The sequence below is a fragment of the Mauremys mutica genome, chromosome 3 (assembly GCF_020497125.1).
Source record: "Mauremys mutica isolate MM-2020 ecotype Southern chromosome 3, ASM2049712v1, whole genome shotgun sequence".
Lineage (NCBI taxonomy): Eukaryota > Metazoa > Chordata > Testudines > Geoemydidae > Mauremys > Mauremys mutica.
This window is the reverse complement of record NC_059074.1, coordinates 90,672,436-90,689,110: the sequence shown is the minus strand read 5'-3', so window position 1 is coordinate 90,689,110 and position 16,675 is coordinate 90,672,436. Positions and strand designations below refer to the sequence as shown.

Genomic DNA, 16,675 nt, shown 5'->3' with positions numbered 1-16,675 from the left:
TTAATTAATCGTGGCAATGGAAATCAACAGAAGCTCTAGGTAAGGCTCCAGTTTTTGGCAGATACCCTGAAAATCAGAAAGTGGAAATTTGTTTCCTGAACTGAGCTCAAAAAAAGAAGGGAAGTGGACTTGATGATTAGATATCTCTAAACAGCACTTATGGCCTGATCCAAAATTCACTGAAATCAATGGGAGTCTTTAAGAGATTTGGATTAAGATCACCACAATTTCAACAGCTTCCACCCCACCATCAACCTCAGCCTGGACCAATCTACACGGGAGGTCCACTTCCTAGACACCATGGTGCAAATGAGTGATGGTCACATTAACACCACCCTATACCGAAAACCTACCGACCGCTATGCCTACCTTCATGCCTCCAGCTTCCATCCCGGGCACACCACAAGAGCCATTGTCTACAGCCAAGCACTGAGGTACAACCGCATCTGCTCTAACCCCACAGACAGAGACCAACACCTACAAAATCTCCACCAAGCATTCTCAACATTAATTAATGAACCTTAATATTAATTAATTAATTAATGAACATTAATACAGTTCTGTTTGAAGAGAACTAAGTTAACGCAGATTAGGAACCTTTCAGTTCATGCCCGCAGTGTCCATATAGGGAAGGTACAATGCAGCACTTTAGTGCACACTGGTAGTCACAGCCCTGTGTGCAGTGTAGACAACCCTGCAGACTGAGTGGGCAGAGGAGCCACCTAAAATTGTACTGTGTGTCAAAGTGCCACTGCTTGGGAAGAGATGTCACCACCTGTTCCTCATCAGAAGGAGCAGAGCAGCATATGAAAAATTTGTCATTGGCTGCTCTGTGCAAAGAGAAATGGTGAAGATTCCAACAGTATTTTCCATGAAGGGGCTAAAGATTCTACCCATCTCATGCCCTCCTATGTATATGTGTGTTGACTTCATGAGGAGAAACACGGATGCATTCACTAATTGCTGTTTTTCCAGGGAAAATGTCAATACAAGGCTGCTTCTGAGACAAATGGTAACATGAAGATTGGATTTCTCACACCCAGGGGCTTGGAGGTGAAGGGAGGTACTTTCCCATCCTCTTGTCAAGGGAGAATGGCACATCTCCCTCGTGCCCCCTTTGTCTTGGTGAACACAGTGCTTCCAGGACACGTGCTATAAGCAGGTGATCATCAATTGTTTTCTTTCTTTTATTCCTATCACAAGAAGCCAGTAACTCAGCTGTACATCTCTTCTGAAGGACAGCACCTCCGGAAGCACAATGTATCAAAACTTCAGTTTGGTGAAGCAGTTTGACACTGACAGGAAGAGTGCTACTTAATCATCATCCCTACTTCCTGAAGCAACCTAGCCAATAAAAGTTGGGCCAGTAAAAGACATTACCTCACCCACTTTACCTCTCTAATGTCCTGGAACTGAGATGGCTACAGCTACACTCCATTCACCTCAGTCAGGTGTTAACTATTAAGCCTAACAATAGGAATTAAAATGTCAACATTAGCTACACTTCTGAACCTTTTAGAAGCTTTAAGCACTGATTAATGCTGGATTCTCTATAACTTGAAGTCTTTAAATCATGATTTGAGGACTTCAGTAACTCAGCCAGAGGTTAGGGGGTTTATTACAGAAGTGAGGTTTTGTGGCCTGCAATGTGCAGGAGGTCAGAATAGGTGATCATGATGGTCCCTTCTGACCTTAAAGTCTATGAGTCTCTGAGCTACTCTTGGAGTGCAGGAAGAGCTTGGAATTATGTGTAGACAGCTTCGCCCCTCCCTCCCAATCAGACTATGGAACAGTGCCAAGAACAGTTCTAATCTGCGGCTGTTCTTTCTTATTCTGCAGTCATGTGCGAATGAGAACTGAACACAAAGAATGCATTTATTGGCTTTATTTCAGGATGCTGTAGTCTCTCTTTTGCCCCCTTATAAATTATTCTTCCCAAACAACCACCTCACCACAGTTAACACAGTAATGCAACATATTACAAAATGAATATTTAAAAAGCTCCAAAAATAAATTCTGTGGGAACTGAAACTGTCTGTTTGAGTCCAAGGCTCAATAATAGACAAGCTAAAATTGGATAGAGAACATAATAAATCAGTGACACTAATAATGACAATCCCCCAAACCGCAATATCATGGCAATGGAAATCAACAGAAGCTCTAGGTAAGGCTCCAGTTTTTGGCAGATACCCTGAAAATCAGATATTGGAAATTTGTTTCCTGAACTGAGCTCAAAAAAAGAAGGGAACTGGACTTGATGATTAGATATCTCTAAACAGCACTTATGGCCTGATCCAAAATTCACTGAAATCAATGGGAGTCTTTAAGAGATTTGGATTAAGATCACCACAATTTCAACAGCTTCCACCCCACCATCAACCTCAGCCTGGACCAACCTACACGGGAGGTCCACTTCCTAGACACCACGGTGCAAATGAGTGATGGTCACATTAACCTATACTGAAAACCTACCAACCGCTATGCCTACCTTCATGCCTCCAGCTTCCATCCCGGGCACACCACAAGATCCATTGTCTACAGCCAAGCACTGAGGTACAACCGTATCTGCTCTAACCCCGCAGACAGAGACCAACACCTAGAAAATCTCCATCAAGTATTCTCAAAACTACAGTACCCGCACAAGGAAATAAGGAAACAGATCAACAGAGCCAGACGTGTACCCAGAAGCCTCCTACTGCAAGACAAACCCAAGAAAGAAACCAACAGGACTCCACTGGCCATCACATACAGTCCCCAGCTAAAACCCCTCCAACGCATCATCAGGGATCTACAACCCATCCTGGACAATGGTCCCACACTTTCACAGGCCAGTCCTCGCCCACAGACAACCTGCCAACCTGAAGCATATTCTCACCAGTAACTGCACACCGCACCATAGTAACTCTAGCTCAGGAACCAATGCATGCAACAAACCTCTATGCCAATTCTGCCCACATATCTACACCAGCGACACCATCACAGGACCTAACCAGATCAGCCACACCATCACCGGTTCATTCACCTGCATGTCCACCAATGTAATTTACGCCATCATATGCCAGCAATGCCCCTCTGCTATGTACATCGGCCAAACTGGACAGTCTCTAAGGAAAAGGATAAATGGACACAAATCAGATATCAGGAATGGCAATATACAAAAACCTGTAGGAGAACACTTCAACCTCCCTGGCCACACAATAGCAGATCTTAAGGTGGCCATTCTGCAGCAAAAAAACTTCAGGACCAGACTTCAAAGAGAAACTGCTGAGCTTCAGTTCATCTGCAAATTTGACACCATCAGCTCAGGATTAAACAAAGACTGTGAATGCCTTGCCAACTACAGAACCAGTTTCTCCTCCCTTGGTTTTCACACCTCAACTGCTAGAACAGGGCCTCATCCTCCCTGATTGATCTAACCTTGTTATCTCTAGCTTGCTTCTTGCTTGCTTATATATACCTGCCCCTGGAAATTTCCACTACTTGCATCCGAAGAAGTGGGTATTCACCCACGAAAGCTCATGCTGCAAAATGTCTGTTAGTCTATAAGGTGCCACAGGATTCTTTGCTGCTTTTACAGATCCAGACTAACACGGCTACCCCTCTGATACTGATAGAATGGTTATAAGAAGTGAAAGGTATTGATATCACTTAAAGTCAATGGGACCTGTGAGTGCTCAGTACATCTGAAAATCAGATATTATGTCTAAAGTTGGACATCCAAAAATGGAAGCACTCAAAAATCAGAGAGGTCGCATTTAAAAAACTGGGCCACTACATGTCATTCCCAAGAACTGTACTATGTTATATGGCATAAATAAAAACACCACTTAACTTTTACACTTGCAGACCACTCTGTTTGGTCTATATTGTTATTTCAAAAGGCTGAATATGACTTCTATATGTTGACAATGAATTTCCATGAATTGCATAATCTGCAGTTCAGACTTTCATTATCTTTTCATTGCACTGAAATTATATTAAAACTGATCAAATGATAGCTAAGGATTACGTTCTATTTTAAGAGGCTGCTCTGTCACTTAGAGCTACAATGCAACATTGCCAGAGACTGGCAGAAAAATAGCTAAGCAAGAACAGGAAATAAAAGGAAAGCATGATTACAAACACAAATGGCACATTTTGTAAGTCAGTCATTAAAGGTATGTATAGTCTTTACAAAGTAAAACACTGATATATTGAAAAGGTGTTTTCCAGCCAGCCTAGTGGGTTGACAAAATATACTAATGTTGTTAAAGTGGCAGAACCTCTCTTCTGTAGGTATGGAATTTACAGAAGGGCTTTGTACTGTACATGGCTGTCAATCAATCGAGACAGGGATACAATCATAAAATGGTAGCCCCAATTGAGATGTCAGATGCCACTCATCTTCCCACTTAACTCCCCATCTTAATTCCACTTGGGTCGGCCTAAATCTTGAGTCCTCACTTCTGTGATGTGATCTACTGTGCATGTACTGTCATCACTCTGCTGAGTATTTTAAGGGTCGTCATTGCAGCTAAATGTTTTAGGTAACTAAATATTTTTTGTATCAATATTTCTTATAGTAAGTACAGGGAAAGCAATGGAATATTGCAGATAATGAAGTAATTTTATCTAAGTATCTTAAGTAGAACTGGCACCGAATACGTTTTATTTCTATAACTGTGCAAAACATTTTTTGTAACACACAAAACCCTGGGAAGTTCAGCTAGTTCTAGATTTCATGTCCAATGCAAAACTCAGCCCAGGTTCATCAGAAGATTAGCTAAGGGTCACTGACTTTTTGAGCAAACCTGGGCTGATTTATAGTTTTGTGGCAAAACATAAGAACTCAGCGATTTATGTGGCTAGAATGCAAAGTCCAGTCATAATTATGGTTTTGACTCAGTTTTACTTTGAACTATGGTTCCATTTAAACCTGAAGCTCAAAATGACTGTCAAGTTCCTTTCTCCCACCCTTTTCTTTATCTGTGTGGGCCCCAATTCCACAAGTTACTTGAACATATCCTTAAACTTAAGCACATGAGTAATCTATTTTAAGTGAATGGGTGAAATCCTGGCCCTAGTGAAGTCAGTAGGAATTTTGCCATTGACTTCAATGAGGCTAGGATTTCTCCCACTGAGACCTCTACAATGGAACTACACATATGCTCACCATTAGGGACATGCTTAAATACCTGGCTGAACTGGAGCCTCAGACAGTAAATTCTTTAGGGTAGGGATTGCCTCTTACTATGTGCTTGGGCCTGATCACATTTGGAGCTTGTAGGTATTACTATAATACTACCACTTCTGTGAAGGTGTAAACCTATATTTGCTGAAACCAACGTGAAAATAGATTTTTACACAACTCCACACATCACATTTATTTTTTAGTTCAGTGGACTCTACTTCCCAGTATCTTTCCTAAATCCTTTGAACATATCTTTGCTGATTAAGCACATGGTCCTTCTTCCATGCCCTTCTGGCATCTGTTTCTCAAACTTCCTTTCCATTTTTTTAATAATCAAAATATAGGTACAGTTATATTATTTGTTTGCTCAAGGGCTGTTTGACCAACAGGAATGTACTTCATACAATGAAATAATAAGAGATAATTTTACAGTACCTTTCCTGGATGATCTTAATAGGTTTTACATAGAGTAATAAAATAAGCCTCAAAACAACATTTAAAGGTGGCACTGTAAATATTTTTAATTTCTCCTTTCAAAAAATGAGGAAACTGAGGCATACAGTATTGCCCAAGTTCACACTGACAGTCAGGTACAGAACCAGGAATAGAACCCAGTTCATCTGGCTCCCACTGCTGCAATTTAGCCACAACGATATCAGTTATTACAATAAAGGAAAGCTATTTAACTGACTTTAGCTCTGTGTGCCATTACATAGAATCATAGAAATAGAGGGCTGGAATAGACTTGGACAAGTCATCAAGTCCAGCCTCCTGAGCTATGGCAGGACCAAGTAAACCTAGACCGTCCCTGACAGGCATTTCTCCAACATGTTTCTAAAACAGGACCGCCCAGAGGGGGGGGCAAAGGGGGCAATTTGCCCCGGGCCCCGGGCTCCGCAGGGGCCCCCAAGAGAACAGCGGAGGCTCCCGCCTCCGCCCCTCTCCTGGAGCCTCAGCGCTTGATGTCTCCGGCGGAGCCCCTGAGCCCCGCCCTGCTCAGAGCCGCGTGGTGAGGGGGCGGGGCTGGGAGCTCCGCTCCCTCCGATCGGCGTGGAGCTCCCAGCCCCGCCCCCTCCCCACGCGGCTCTGAGCGGGACGGAGCTCAGGCCCTGCCGGCCACACGCTGCGGCTGTTCCGGCGAGGCGCTGAGACTCCGGGCGAGGAGGGAGCCGGGGGTAAGAGGCTGGGGCCGGGGCCGGGGAGAAGCGGGACCCGCCGCCGAAGCGCAGCCTGGTCTTCGGCAGCGGGGGGCCCCTTCCGTTCCGGGACCCGCCGCCGAAGTGCCCCGAAGACCCGCGGCGGGGGCCCCCCCCCGCCGAATTACCGCCGAAGACCGGGCTGCACTTCAGCGGCGGGTCCCGCTTCTGCGGTAATTCGGCGGCGGGGGGCTCCCGCCGCGGGTCTTCGGGGCACTTCGGCGGCGGGTCCCGGAATGGAAGGGCCCCCCGCCGCCGAAGACCCCAGGCCCCCGGAATCCTCTGGGCGGCCCTGTTCTAAAAACCTTCAATGATGGGGATTCCACAACCTCCCTTGGAAGCCTATTTCAGAGCTTAACTACCATTCTTATAGTTAGAAAGTTTTCCTAATAGCTAATGTGGACTTTTTTCTAATTTAAATTGAATTTAGTTATTTTGTATCAGCCTACTATGAGTTCAGCTCTTGTTGCTCCAGTTTCAAGCTGAACACAGTGAAAATCACCTCTGGTGCTTTTTTCAAAATTAGAGACTCTAGGAACATACAAAGACCAAAGATAATGACCACAGACACAATCACAAGTACAAAGTCTTATCTGTAGTTTTAGTAAAGCAATAACTGAGGTTACAATTATCCATGCATATATAAATCCTACAACAACCCATGCAGTGACTAAGACTGTAGTCATACATCCTCAAAGATATTCTAGGATTTGATGGATCTCTCAGCAGATGATCATTGATAGAGGGATGGTTCCTGTTGAGATTTCTCATGGGGTTTTCCCACTTTTACCCAAACAGGCAACTGCTTTTATATTGTTGTTCTGACCATGCCTAACATAAGCATGAGGGTTTCAACTGTCTTTTCTTTATCTGTACTTCCATACTCCAGGAATTTTGGGGTGGGGTTCAGTTTTTCATACGTTGTTTCTTAGTTCTCCTTATTCTCATTAGCATATATACATAATAAAATGTCCATGCTAACCTGCAGTGAAATCAGAACATTCCATGATATTACCATCGGGTGTCTCATGGTCTTGGACAATACATTGCGGTCTACTGCAGTCAATTCTTCCATATCACCTACTGGCACATCTTTTATAGTAATCTTATAAATTTACTGTCATAGGGTTATTCCTAGGTCACTCACTCATGTCAAGCATTCTTAAGCCTAGGCCCTACTATAACTAAGCTAAAATCTTACAGGGCTAAGATTGTAGGCCTTGTATTCCAGCCATGGTTTACTTATATACCCGATACACACTCATCACTCCTAAATACTTGTCAATCTAATATTTCTGTAATCCTACAATTTAAATCTATTTAGCATGCATTGATTATATATGAAATAGCATATGAGTTGACTATAACACCAAATAACAAATAATAATGGATGATAAAATGAACTAATTGGCTACTCTAACCTAAATCTTCCTTGCTGCAGATTTTTGTCATATCTTCAGTTGACATGGAGAACAATTGATCACCATCCTCTTTATAACAGCCCTTCCCATATTTGAAGACTGTTCTCAGGTCCCCCCTCAATCTTCTTTTCTCAAGACTAAACATGTCCAGTTTTTTTAACCTCTCCTCAGAAGTCAGGTTTTCTAAGCCTTTTATAATTTTTGTTGCTCTCCTCTGGACTTTCTCTAATTTGTCCACATTTTTTCTAAAGTGTGGCACCCAAAACAGGACACAGTCCTCCAGCTGAGGCCTCATCAGTTCTGAGTAGAGCAGGACAATTATCTCCAGAGCCTTCTTAATACACCCCAGAATGCTATTATCCTTTTTTGCAGCTGCATTGTTAACTCATATTCAATTTGTGATCCACTATAATCCCCAGATTCTTTTCAGCAGTATTATAGCATAGCCTGTTATTCCACTTTTTGTAGTTGTGCATTTGATTTTTCTTTCCTAAGTGAAGTACTCTGCACTTCTCTTTATTGAATTTCATCTTGTTGAATTCAGACCACTTCTCCAATATGTCAAGGTCATTTTGAATTTTAATCCTGTCCTCCAAAATGCTTCCAAGCCCTCCCAGCTTGATGTCATCTGCACATTTTATAAGTATACTCTCCACCCCATTATCCAAGTCATTAATGAAAATATTGAATAGTAATGGACCCAGGACTGACCCCACTAGATAGACCCCACTAGATAGCCCTTCAAGTTTGACCGCAAACCATTGATAACTACTCTTTGAGTACAGTCTTTCAACCAGTTGTGCAACCACCTTATAGGAATTTCATCTAGATCATATTTCCCTAGCTTGTTTATGAGAATGTCATGTAGAATTGTGCCAAAAGCCTTACTAAAATCAAAATATATCACATCTATTGTTTCTCCCCATCCAGTAGACTAGTAACACCATCAAAGAAGGAAATTAGGTTGGTTTAGCATGATTTGTTCTTGACAAATCCATAATGACTATTCCTTATAATCCTATTGTCCTCCTGGTACTTATAAATGAATTGTTTATTAATTTGTTCCAGTATTCTTACAGCTATCGAAGTTAGGCTGACTGGTCTATAATTCCCTGGGTCCTCTTTTTAAAGATAGGTACTAGGTTTGTCCTTCTACAGTCTTTTGGGACCTCATCTATTCTCCAGGAGTTCTCAAAGATAATTGCTAATGGTTCTGAGATTGCTTTGGCTAATTCTTTAAATAACCTAGGATTAATTTCATCAGGGCCCTACTAACTTGAATACATTTATATTGTCTAAATATGCTTTAACCTGTTCTGTCCTTATTTTCACTTGCATTTCTTTCCTCTTGATGATAATATTAATCATGTTGAGTATCTGGTCACCATTAACTGTTTAGCAAAATAGACATTAAGCCTGGCAGCATTCCTGATGTCCTCAGTTATTAGCTCTCCTTTGCTGCTAAAAAGAGGACCTGCACTTTCCTTCATCTTTTCCTAAGAACCTCTTGTTATTGCCTTTTATGTCCCTTGCTGGGTTTAACTCGTTTTGGGCCTTAGCCTTTCTAATTTTGTTCCTACATGCTTGTGCTATTCTTTTGTACTCCTTCTTAGCAATTTGTCCATGTTTCCATCTTTTGTAGGATTTGTTTTTTGGGTAATTAAAGAGCTCCTGATGGAGCCATATTGCCCTCTTACTATTCTTCCCATCTTTCCTTCACATCAAGATAATTTGCAGTTGTGCCTTTAATACTGTCGTCTTGAGAAACTGCCAGCTGTCTTGAATTCCTTTCCCCCTAAATTTTCTTCCCATTAGAACCTTACCTAACAGTTCTCTGAGATTGTTAGTCTGCTTTTTTGAATTCCATTGTCTTTATTCTGTTACTCTCACTCCTTCCTTTCCTTAGGATCATGAAATCTATCATTTCATGACCACTTTCATCCAAACGGCCTTCCATCTTCAGATTCACTTCCAATTCCTCCATTTTGGTCAGAATCATATCTAAAATGCCTGTCCTCCTTGTTAATTCTTCCACTTTCTGGAACAAAAAGTTGTCCCAATTACATTCCAAGAACTTAGTGGAAATTTTGTGTTTTGCCATATTACTTTTCCAGCAGACGTCTGGGTAGTCAAAATCCTCCATTATTACCAGGTTAGTATTTTAGATATTTTTCATTGTAGAAATGCTTCATCCACCTCCCCATCTTGATTTGGTGGCCTATAGTAGATCCCCTACCATGACATCACTCCTATTTTTTACCCCTTTTATCTTTACCCAGGGCCTCTCAGCTGGTTTGCCTGCCACCTCCTTTCTGGACCTCAGAACAAGTGTATATATTTGTTATGTATTACACCATACTCTGCCTTTGCATACACTCACACAACTCATGTCTTTGTATATATGCAAAACTACCCACATACACTCTACGCCATGCAACCTCCCCAGTAGTTTTATTACAAAATCAGGCCCAGGTGTAGGAAAATGATTACATCAACTGCTTATTTATTCCAATTGTAAATTTCCTTTATTGCATGCCCAACTGGCACTCTTCACCTAATGTCACCAGGGCTGTCTGTTTGTTTGTTTGCTTGGTAAGTGAATTAAGTGCTTTTGGAAGATGCCAGGTTTACAGTCCTGGAAAAAAAAGTCATCTGTTTATCCAGAGACCAGGCACCAAGGCCAGCAGCAATGCAAGCTTTCCCACACCACATCACCAGTGTGCCTTAGCCTTGAGCTGAAGCGACTCAAGGAGGGATGAAAAAGGCCTCTCTAAACAGTCCCCCAACAAGAGTGCTAATGAGTACCAATTGTGATGGTGGTTTTTGTCATTTGGACAACTGTTCACTAGGAATTGGACTGAAACCCACTCACTTAACACAGACCACCAAACAGCAGCCCAATAATAATGACTTGTGCTTACCACTAGACTAGGTTGGATTTGAACTAGTAACCTAAAGATTAAAAGATCCATATTAAATTACTAGTCCTCTGAGGCAGTCTGCTTTCACATAATATTGTCAAAAACTTATGAGGAATAATAGAGAGCAGAATTGTAAACCTCTCTATAGGTTTCTGTTTAGGTAGCTTTGAATGCTAATGATAACTAATTTAATTACTTAACTTCATTTGTCTCTGCCAATGGGCCATGTGATAGGATCACTTTGGAAGACAGTGTTCTTGGATATTGTGGATCTTATATATTACAAGAATGCAATGTTAATCACTAGAAAATGCAATTACAACACTATTGCTAAATCCATATATATGAAAGGAATTGAACTCCAGCACTGGGAAGATCTGAAATATTTGACTCCTTGAATAATGTTAGGAACTTATATTTAATCCCCTCAAAACCATTCCTAATTCATTTTTAGTATGTCCTGTGAGCTTTACAAGAGGATTATTTTTCTGATGCACAACAATTTTTAATGTTGTGCTGAAAATCTTTTGCTTCTGACATCCTGTCTCTACTGAGGTCAATAGGAGTTTTGCCATTAATGTCAATGAAGTCAATACTTCCTCCTTGGTTTTTAAAGGAATGTGTAAATCTGCTATATGTGAAAACTCTCCCTGTGACTGGTCAACAGAGTGTAGTATAAGAACTGAAAGTGACCCCAACACACCCCCAATCCCAGATTTTCCCCCAGAAATGTGCATCTTGTCCTGCCCAGCCCTCTCTTGGACAATACAAGCTTATGTAAAGTCTGTCATTTATTTAATAGAAATGATATGCACACATCCTGTTACCCCAAATGGAGTTTCCTGGACACTTCAATTCAAATACACTGAATTAGATAAAATAATAAAACAAGTTTATTAACTACAAAGATAGATTTTAAGTGAGTACAAGTAATGAGGCATAAAAGTCAGAAGTGGTTACCAAAAAAAAAAAAAGATAAAATGCAACTAATGCCTAACTTAAACTACATTACATTCAAAGTAAAGTTTTTCTTGCCGCATGCGCTCAACAGTCTTACTGGCCAGACTTCTTAGGCCAGGATACATTCTTCTGCTTAGCGGCTGCTTCCTTTGTTCTTTCTGGTGCAGTGAACTGAAGGACAGAGAGAGAGAGGAAGGAGGAGGTGGTGTCCTTGGGGATCTCCCCTTTCTTTTTATAGTCCTCCTTTGACAAGCATCTCCAGCTGGGAGCATGGCGACAGGCAGATTGTGAGGAGAGGAATTCCATGCTGTTTCTTTGCTCAGATGTACATTTATTGCCCATGCCCCTCTTCTCTGCCAATGAATAGCCATTTAACAGGTAATGGCCTACTGACTTTGTTTACACCTGACTGAGGCATCAGCTTTCCCTTTGTCTTTGAGGAACTGGTTTGGCCACTCCCCAGACTTGGGACATAATTTAGAATCTTATAACTTTACATACATTGTTGCCACACATATTTTACCACGACCAGCAAATTATAATGACCAGCAAATTATGAGATTTGAAATGATACCTCGCAAGGCATACTTTGTACAAAGTTTACTACAATGATGTGGAAGGCGTGAATACAGAGGTACACTCTGTCACAATAATACATTTATTTTGAATGGGAATGTGATTCCAAGGCTAATGCACATAATTAAGGAGTTAGAACACAGACCCTGATCCAAATCCCTTTGAACTCCATGAGATTCTTCTCATTGACTCCAATGGGCTGTGGTTCAGGCCCACTGGATTGTATTTGTAGAGGTGTAGAGCATTCAAAAATTCAAATAAAATGAATCTTAGCTATAGGTGCTCAGAACCTCTGAAAATCAAACCCATAAAGATTTGCATGTGGTTGCATGTGTCTCTTCATTTACTTCTGAAAATAAAGAAGTTTTTGCATGTTTTGGTATGTAAAGGTGCATGTTACTATTACAGTTCTGATTTCATTGTACTTAAACTTTACTGTTCTAAGGAGCATCCCTGCCTCTCAGTTCTGAGTTCCTCCATTTTGGCTGTCAGTTTCAATTAATGAAGTCTGCTGTTAAGAGAACATCATGACCAGTGTGCCCTCTCATGGAAGCTTAACATTTGTTCTTGCTTGTTTTATTATGTCCCTCAGTCTAAGATTATGTTAATTCAGAATGAAAGTATATGATTTATTCTCATGTGTTTGGAAAACATAACTTCCTAGCATGCCTAACTTCCTATGTCTGCACTCTTTGGATCTCATCTTCATATTCATTTTCATCTAACAGATGTTAACAATAATAGTAATGCTTCACCCCCATAGTGCAATACTTGTCCACTGTGCTCTACAAACATTAACTAATTATCAAAACAATCCTGTGAGGAAGTGAAGTAAATCTTCATATCTTCATTTTACAGATGGAGAAACTGAGGCAGAGAAGTGAAGTGACTTACCCAAGGCCACCGAGGGAACTGATATCAGAACCAGGATTATAGCTCAGCATGTCTTGAGCCCCAGCCTGGCACTTATTTTTCTGCATGATGCTGCCTTCTTTTTGCTTGTCAAAGCATCATATTCAAAGTGTCAAACTGCCCAGGGTCAAAGCACTAAATCAATGGTTAATTGCATGCTTCTGTTGCTGAGGGCTCATCTACACTGGATGTGCTGCTTTAACAATACCAGGAGAGTTAAAGTGGCAAATTTCTCCTATTGTAGACACAGTTATACCTATACAAAAGTGACTATACTGGTAAATTCTAGTTCAGGAAGTGGAATAAGCTACACAGGTAAAACTGCATCCACAGCAGGGCTTATATTGCTATAGCTATATTAGTAAATATATACATCTTACACTGACATTGTTATACTGATAACTTTCCCAGTTCATATCAGTCCTTAGTTGGAATCACTTATTATTCAAGAGCCAAAAAATAGGACATGCATTTAGACTAATCCATGAGACAAAAAGAGAAGCAACCTAGCTGCTTCATTAAATAAAGATTGTGACTCAAAAACAAAATTGACTGTTCTCCATCATGCAGCCAATTGCCATTCGTCTAGCACCCAAAAGGCTAACTTAGCAGACATCAGGAACTCGAGCAGTCTTCATCCTTTACTAATCGGGGTACTGCTTCAGAGGCTCGGTGGGAGTCAGAGGTAATCTAAATGTAATAGACTGCTGGAGATGTAGGACAATATTCAAATTTAGTGCTCATAAATGTGATGGAAATAAATCTATAGCTTTTTCTTTTCTCAGTTTCATAAGGGCACATAGTCTGGAGAACACATCCACTGCACAAAGAGACAAGCAGATAAAATACTGCAAGGATGTTACTTTATGATATCTGGCTAGCTAAGAAGATTCTGAAAAAGAGTTTTCTGCCAATATGTCACCAGCAACCACTTTAATCAAGAGCAAACCAACTGCAACATTTAGCCTGGATTAAAAACTGCTCGTCTTCCTTAAATATGCAATCAATCAAGGTGACACGTTAACCTGGCCATATTAAAACACTCAGTGATTTGCAGTTCAAACACAGACAACTCAGGAAACACGATTACCTTTTTAATATTCAGAAACAAAGCAAAATGCTTCTGCATGCTTAATAAATCTTCAGGCCCTGAAAAGTTAACATCCACTAACAATCACTGTCTTACTGGTTTTGCTTCCAGTTTTCAGATGTACCAATTTGTCTCTTCAAAGAGAAAAAACTGACAGATTCCAAGGGAGTAGGCTGCTTTGCCAACTCTGTAGCGCTTATTACTGCATATAGTGGATGCTGCAATTGGTTCAGGTGGAAACACTTGGGTCAAATAGTGTCATAATGTGCAACGCTTACTGTACAAACTACAGGATAAATCCTAAAGCCCTACTCAGATCTTACATGGGCAAAACTCCCATATGACTTCAGTGTAGGCTTTGCTCAGGTAAGGACTGGGCAAAGACTTCAGGATTTGTCCCTACTCAATTCACACCCAGCAATATGGCATATTAACTGGATTATTTTCCAGGGATATTGTCATGTGTGGTGGCAGAAAGGAGATAAACTTTATGAGTCAAAATATTAAGATGAAACAACAGTCATCACAAATGTGTCTCATACACTTGAGAGATTATTCAACAGTTATATTATTGAAATATATGATTCCTAAAAGACAGTTCTCCTTTCTGGAGCAGAGTCATGGAAATCTACAACAGAACTTGGTAAGATCAACTCATTCCAAACAAATGCCTGCAGAAGATCTTCAGAGTCCATTGGAATGAGTTTCTCGCAATGTCAGAAATTCTAAATAGAGCACACCAACCTAAAGCATCAAATATGGTAAGAAAACATGATGGACATATTCGGAACACAACTTCCACATCAAGTGATAATATGAACATCACCTGGAAAGAGAAAAAGAGGGTGACCTAAAAAAACATCATGCACAGCAGAGAAAAGCCAGATCCTTCAACATGACACTCAGAAGCCTGAACTGACCAGCACGAGACCAAAACAAATGGCAGAAACTGGTGCCTGCCTTATGCAACCTGAGGGTTCAGGAGAATAAGGAAACAGAAAAGACAGTCACTAAGGTTGCTACATTATCTGATTGTTCAAAATGCAGTATACATGTATATTGATCACTTCTACCCACAAAGATTTTATGAACTGAAATCAAGAGCAAACAAAAACTCCAACATAGACATTCTGAAATTCTCAACATTGGTCATAACTGTAAATAGCTGTGAGTGGGGGGAAAGTGGTATCTGTTCCACCTTTGCACAGTAATTAATAAAATGTTCTCTATCAACCAGAACTGAAAACACAAGCTTGCAGGCTTCTAATACGTGCCAATGATGAGTGTGACAGATATGGCAATTTCCTGCAATATCCTTAAGAGACCTTATGGTATTAACTTTCTATATTATTTGGGGCTGGGATTGTATGTAACCTCTGGAGGAGGAAGGTATGACACACGTGAGACCTGGGAGTTCAAAACACTATACTGAAATTGCGTCAGACAAGTATGGACTTTTGGGACAATAATGTTAAGTGAATTTCCTGGGGAATCTCTCCGGAGAGGTTAATGCATATTCCCCAACTCCGGTTATGCAAAACATCAGGGAACTGATGGGCGGGATCACCTGGGAGAATAACATGAGGGGCAAAGATGTCCAGGAGAGCTGGCTGTATTTTAAAGAATCCTTATTGAGGTTGCAGGAACAAACCATCCCGATGTATAGAAAGAATAGTAAATATGGCAGGCAACCAGCTTGGCTTAACAGTGAAATACTTGCTGATCTTAAACACAAAAAAGAAGCTTACAAGAAGTGGAAGATTGGACAAATAACCAGGGAGGAGTATAAAAATATTGCTCAGGCATGCAGGAGTGAAATCAGGAAGGCCAAATCACACTTGGAGTTGTAGCTAGCAAGAGATGTTAAGAGCAACAAGAAGGGTTTCTTCAGGTATGTTAGCAACAAGAAGAAAGTCAAGGAAAGTGTGGGCCCCTTACTGAATGAAGGAGGCAACCTAGTGACAGAGGATGTGGAAAAAGCTAATGTACTCAATACTTTTTTTGCCTTTGTCTTCATGAACAAAGTCAGCAACCAGACTACTACATGAGGCAGCACAGCATGGAGAGGAGGTGACCAACCCTCTGTGGAGAAAGAAGTGGTTCGGGAATATTTAGAAAAGCTGGATGAGCACAAATCCATGGGGCTGGATGCACTGCATCCGAGGGAGCTAAAGGAGTTGGTGGATGTGATTGCAGAGCCATTGGCCATTATCTTTGAAAAATCATGGCAATCGGGGGAGGTCCTGGGTGACTTGAAAAAGGCTAATATAGTGTCCATCTTTTAAAAAGGGAAGGAGGAGGATACAGGGAATTACAGGCCAGTCAGCCTCACCTCAGTCCCTGGAAAAATCATGGAGCAGGTCCTCAAGGAATCAATTCTGAAGCACTTAGAGGAGAGGAAAGTGATCAGGAACAATCAGCATGGATTT

The 16,675-nt window shown here is 41.0% G+C and overlaps 1 protein-coding gene across 1 annotated transcript in view; it reads right to left on the bottom strand.

Annotated features, from left to right (window-relative positions):
- The window catches only part of SLC35F1 (solute carrier family 35 member F1), a 373,073-nt gene that overhangs the window by 234,916 nt on the left and 121,482 nt on the right, over positions 1-16,675 (bottom strand). The gene's annotated exons all lie outside the window — the stretch shown is intronic.